General features: G+C 41.3%; 1 protein-coding gene across 15 annotated transcripts in view; it reads left to right on the top strand.

The window, feature by feature from the left end:
* The window catches only part of Znf385b (zinc finger protein 385B), a 394,108-nt gene that overhangs the window by 275,133 nt on the left and 112,789 nt on the right, over nucleotides 1-6,186 (top strand). Inside the window, exon 1 of one of the 15 annotated variants that reach the window (XM_031370768.1) lies at nucleotides 4,404-4,556. The exons of the other annotated variants lie outside the window; for them this stretch is intronic. The gene's annotated coding sequence lies outside the window, so the exon portion shown is untranslated. Of the gene's footprint in view, nucleotides 1-4,403; nucleotides 4,557-6,186 lie in introns of those variants that run through there. 15 annotated transcript variants of the gene reach the window in all.

Genomic DNA, 6,186 nt, shown 5'->3' with positions numbered 1-6,186 from the left:
TTCCCTCCCTCCCTCCCTCCTTCCCTCCCTCTCTGAAAAAACAAGCGTGACTGCAAATATTTGTAGCTAGTTCCTGGAGAAGGAGTATTCCATGAATCCCAAATCAGGAATCCTGGCATTAAACCAAAACAGAGATAAAGCCAGGAAAAACAGAATGCACTGATGATGTTGGAGCCCATTTCTAAATTTGGGCTTTGCTAACCTGGGCCCTTAGCATCATGGAAGCAAACAGAATAACATCAGCCTTAAGTGGTACTCGTACCAAGGATAGAGTTCTGCAATTTATGAGAGTCACAGTGTCATCCCCTATCCAAACATGAGAAGGAAGTTGTTTTAGATAAGGAAACCAAGTTTGAAGCAATCCTGCAAAGACCTAGTAGTAATAAGAGTTGGGTGCAAACCTCCAACTTGGGTCTTGCTGTACAGCTATTACAGGGTGGTAAAAAGCCCTGCATTCCTTCCTGCTTCTTCCCAAGCTCCAAATCTGTACACAAGAGATCACAGAAACACAAAGATTGCTTTTCCTTATGATCTCTGCACAAAGAACCTCCTTAAACCAGTATGGTACTGACAGCCAGTCTTGCCTTCTCTCCTGCTGGAAGTTTGGCTGTCTTGCAACAGTGGTACGTTGCTATTGGGATGAACGGGTGAGCAGAGGACTGAGGGATGACAGACTCTCTTGGCCAGACATGACTCAACAGTTCTGATCCCCTACGTGCCCCAGTAAGAGTTCACCGCTGATGGCTATATAAAGCAGTTGTCAGCAGAGAGGTGGCCTCTCAGATTCAGAATGTCCCATCTGCCAAGACCCACATGAGAAAAGTGAAGACAGGGCCCATCTGGAAAAGAAGACCTGCTTCTAGAAAGATTTATTGCACATGGGTCATGTTGCACCCATGAACGTGCTCACCCAAATTGCCTCCTCATTCATTCATTCATTCATTCACTCACTCATTCACATTTAAGACAACCCATTAATCTCTTCAAAATGAAGGGATAACCAGAGGGCCTTATCGGAGGGATAGAACAACCAATCAGTCTTGCTGAAATTCTGCCTTGGCATTATAATCTAATAGTGACCTGTCTTCATAAACAGCCTAAGTCAATATTATGAAGAAATTGCCCTGTTTTGCAAGTTAAGGTGAGGCCTGTGCCCTCATGTTCTAATCGGTCAAAGAACATTCTTAGTGAGCTCAGACTGCTCTCAGATCCATTTTTGGTTTCAAGTCATTTTAAGATATGCTATCTTATCACTTCAGACTTCACAGTGTGTTTTCACACTGATATTAAAGGCACTGTGTGGCTTGGGATTTGATTTAGATTTTCCTTGTGATTTCCCACATGATCCAAAGTGTCTGACCTTTATTTGGCATTAATGAGGAAAACACACCTTGAGAAAATTTGAGAGGAAATATGCACATTTAGGAATGAGTGACATCTTATGTGTCATTTTTCTTACAGGCTGTGGATGGTACAAATGATAAAATTCTTAGACCTCCAGTGAGAAGAGACTCACAAGAAATGTTTATGTAAAAGTCCTTGATATACAAATATGTGGAGATGAATAACAAACTCATCGAGTGTTACTTGTTCTTAAAAAATACATTAGTGGGGAATGACATTGAGAGATGGTGCTGCTGGGAAGGAGAATTTTGATTACTCAGGACCCAAAGAAAAACTTTTACCTGACAGACAGCATATGCCTGAAATTCCAACTCTGAAGAGGCAGAGACAGGAGAATTCCTGAGGCTGGCTGGCCAGCCAGGCTGGGCCAAATCATAGCATTCTGGGGACACTTTCTCAAAAACAAACTAACAAACAAAAAACCAAAGTGGAAAGCAATTGAAAAAAAACACCTGATGTGGAGCTCTGCCATCCACATAAAACACACACACACACACACACACACACACACACACACACAGAGAGAGAGAGAGAGAGAGAGAGAGAGAGAGAGAGAGACAGAGAGACAGAGAGACAGAGAGACAGAGAGACAGAGAGACAGAGAGACAGAAAGACAGAGAGAGACAGAGACAGAGAGAGAGAGAGAGAGGGAGAGAGAGAGAACAAAGAGTTGTCAGGGCCAAGGATATAGCATAGTTAGTAGAGTGTTTGCCTACTACTACCAAAGTCCTGGGTTTGATCTCCAGAACACATATAATAAATGTGATGATGCATACCTATAGTCCTATTGTGTAAAAAGTGGAAGCAAAGGGATCAGAAATGCAAGGTCTTCAGCTACATAGTGAGTTCAAGACTGGCCTGAAATGGTTGAAATTCTGTCTCAGATAAACAAACGAACAAATAAGTTGACCTCTTTGAAGTTTAGGATAAAAATAATGTATTTCTGTGTCTTGTGAAGGCTCTAAACGGAACCATTCTGTTCCTAGTTTGTCAAATGTACATATAAGTCAGTGGTCCCCTTACATCAGCCCATTTATGGGCTGAATATATTTCCATGCCTATAAATGGAGATAAACACAAGGTATTTGGTAGATTGAGCAAATGCCATGTCTTACACATACCCAAGATGGTTTTTCCCCAATTATGTGTCATCCCAACTGTGATAATGAAATACCATATTTTAATGTCACTGCCTTCCTAAGAACTTTATAAATGCTAGAAAAACTATGACAGTAATATAGAAGAAGCCCTTAAATTCATAAAGACACCAACATTGTGTGTCTTCATATGATACTAAAGTTGTGTGTCTTCATTGGAGGACTGGAGGAAGTGTGGCCGTTCACTCATTTAAGGTCTCTCCTGAGCACCTGCCCTGGGTCTGGCACTGTTTCAGAAGCTGGGGAGACTTTCTGAAAAGTAGCTGTTGTGTTCTTGCTGACTAAATTCTGGAGAGGAGACAAGGAACTTCTACACAGGTGGGGTTGAAGAGGGGAACTCTGTGATGAGGAAACCTCTTTTGAAGGTAGTCATTTGGCATTCTGGAAAAGAAAAGGGAGGCTAAGACCTTGGGGGAAGGGGAGGAGGATATTACTAAGTAGAATGTGAATTGAGCAAGGATGTCACCCTGTGGTAACTGTAGACCATGCTAACATGTATGACTTCCCTTAAAGTGCAGCGGGAAAGCCTTTCCCCTTGGCATCAACAGATAGATATTTTTAAACAGTTTGCTTGGCTGCTAGGTTGAGAACCAAGTGTAGGAGAGCATCAGCGGCTCCATGGATTCCTGGTAAGAGATGGTAACTAGGGTGCAGACAGAGGTGGTCTGGAACTAGACCATGGAGTGGTACGGAAGCCAGAAGGGAGGTCGGAACAATAGGATTCGGTGGCACCTGGGATACAGGCAAGAACCACGGGGAGCATCAAAGAAGCACGGATATTAAGATCTCGCTTATGTCCTGACTTTCAGTGATACGTTCTCTGGCCATTCTAACCCTTTTAGCTTTTCCTTCTATGGCAGTAGTTGATTATTAAGCTCATAATATTAGTTTGTCTAGAGCATGGCTCCAGGTGTTAGGAAGTATTTGTGAACATAAGGAAGACTTCTGGAGGCTCTTCTCTTGTCCTGTAGCCTTGTTTGTTTGGGTTTATTCATTTATTTGGTTGGTTGGTTGGTTTTTCTGGGTAATTTTTACACAGTCCCATACATCTTATTAGCCTAAAATTGTTTTAAGGACCCACTTTTCAGTCCATATGTCTAGTTGAGTGAATGAGGAAGCAAGGGTTAATGTGGATAATCTGGCCTCTCCATAGATAACCTTATAGGTTTGCCTGCTTTGAGTATGCAAACGTGTGACAATCCAACACTACCATCACATCATTGAAACACAATCATTTTTTCATTAAGAGGGGGATATTTACTTGCTCACGAGTTGGTTGGAAACACCAGACCACTCTAGTGATGTAATTAAAAGCTTGTCAATTAGTCATTATGTATTTGTCAGAAGGAATTCCTATAAAAGTGAGGCTACCATCAACTAAACCTTAGTTCACAATGAAGAAAAAGAAACTAAAATCTGGAATTCTGAGTAAATATAAAAAAGATAATTTCTGATTTCCAAAAATTAGAATATATTAATTTTTTACAGGGCTTTGTGAATTTATACCAATTATAAATTGATTTTTTAACAAGATCATGTTCTGTTCACAAAAAGTAAGCACCTTTTCACACACAGGAAAATAAGCTCTGGCTATGGCTCTCTGAGTATGTCTTAACACATAACAAAGATCATGGTTCAGCCTTTCAAAGGAAGAGAAGCCATACACAAAGAGTATGCTGCCTCCATTTCAAGCCCTTTGTGGTAATGTTGCCATAGAGATGTTGTTGCTAGCACACTCTTGTACTGAATAGAGCTTCCCAAGAGTTAACAAAGTTCCTGGGGTCTATCCAGGAACTCGGTACTCACCTGTGATCTCATGTTCAAGGGAAATGCTTCTGAGTTCTGGAATGTTGGGCTTTGACTGCAGGGCTGGAGAGAACAGTGCTGATGGAAGCATGTTTGCACAGCTCAAGGGAAGCCCTTGATCAGTCTTCAGTATCCAATAAACTATGTGTGGTGGGACAAGCCTGTAATCCCAGGACTCAGGAGATGGAGGTAGGAGAATCAGAAGTTCAAGGTAACCCTCAACTATCTAGTGAGTTTGAAGCCAGCCCGGAATATATAAGACCTTATCTCAAAAGGAAGAGTAAAAGAATGGATCACGTTTGTAAGGGGTAGTCCTGAACTCTTGATGATGTTCGTAATTACCATCAGGGAAGAAGGCCATATAGTAATAGCAGAGATCTTATAGTAAAATGCAGACACTAGTCCCTTTATCTAGTTCATTCATTCAGGATATCTCATTGAGTGCCTTTTCTGGACTGTACAGTAGGCGAAGCAGTAGCCAAATCGACTCTCTTAACTCCTTAAAGCTCAGCATTCCCTTTGTCAACACAATACCATACAAATCACTGTCTTCAGTACTGTAATAAATATAGCAAAGAAAACATTTCATGTTTAAACGAAACCAAGATATTTTTTCTTTTGAGGGTAGAGAATGCCTTTCTGAGGAAAAATGGCCTCTAAAATGGTGTTTTAAACAGAAAGGACTTAAAATAAGACAAACAAGGAGGCACCTCCTGGGAGGTAAGACACGAATGAAGTATCAGAACAGAGAAAGTTTACTGTCCTAGAAACAGCAGCCTCCTCATGCAGCAACCATTCCTGGGGAATCACCCTGTACCTGGCATTGCCTGAGGGCCAAGAGATAGGAAACAAACAACAAAAGCAGGCACTGCTCTTGGTGGAGACCCCTGTTTAAGCGATTCTCTAAAATGTAAAGGAATAAATAGTTCTGTTAAGTTTGAAGATGGCAGTAGATGCTGAGTTGGAGCCCTCGGGAGGGAGCCCCATGGGGATGGGTGAGGAGTGCTGATAACACCAGTCCTTCTATATTCTAGGCACCATGATAAATGTTTGCAGCATCATATCTCCCAGCTCTGCTCAGGGGATACTAGTATTATTTTATTCTTACTCATCAGCTAAGAAAAGTGTGTGTTAAAGGGCAATTAATTCGTGAAATATTCAGTTAGTAAGTAGGAGAGAGAAGATTTATATGGGTATGTTGAATTTCAGGTCTATAACTCACAGAGGGAAGCCACAGAAAACAGGTGAATAGGAACATGGTTGATTCAAGGTGCTTTTAAGAATCCCATTGCCTAATGTACAAGGAGTAACATTATGTTAGTGTATTGAAATTTTTGAGGTGACCCATCTAAGGTACCACATCTTATTAAGGAAATTGAAGTTCCCCTCCAAAAATTCTTAATCCCCTTAATCAAAGAATTTAAGAACAGACTCAGTAGGATGCTCAAAGACAACCTTCTTGAGGTTGAAAAGAAACACTATAGGATGGGTAAGCTGTAAATCTCAGTAACTGCTTAGAGAAAGAAGATGGAGAAGAAAGAGGGATGTCTTTGCCTTAGAAATGGAGGCAGAGCAGTCATATACAAAAGGGAGGCAGTTTCAGAGGAAGAAGAGAAAGCCCAAACTATGGGAGAAAGGATGTGTGTGTGTGTGTGTGTGTGTGTGTGTGTGTGTGTGTGTGTGTGTGTATCAAATCTCCAGCTTTCTGGGTGAGTATGCAGAGAGGCTGAGAGAGCTAACAGCCACAGAGAGCAAGGATGCTTAGAAGGAAAAGTCCATTCTTATTAAAGTTATTTCTTCCATCTCTTCAATGTATTCG

Source organism: Mastomys coucha, unplaced genomic scaffold (assembly GCF_008632895.1).
Source record: "Mastomys coucha isolate ucsf_1 unplaced genomic scaffold, UCSF_Mcou_1 pScaffold15, whole genome shotgun sequence".
Classification (NCBI taxonomy): Eukaryota; Metazoa; Chordata; class Mammalia; order Rodentia; family Muridae; genus Mastomys; species Mastomys coucha.
The sequence above is the reverse complement of the archived record's forward strand: the minus strand, read 5'-3'. Positions and strand labels throughout refer to the sequence as shown.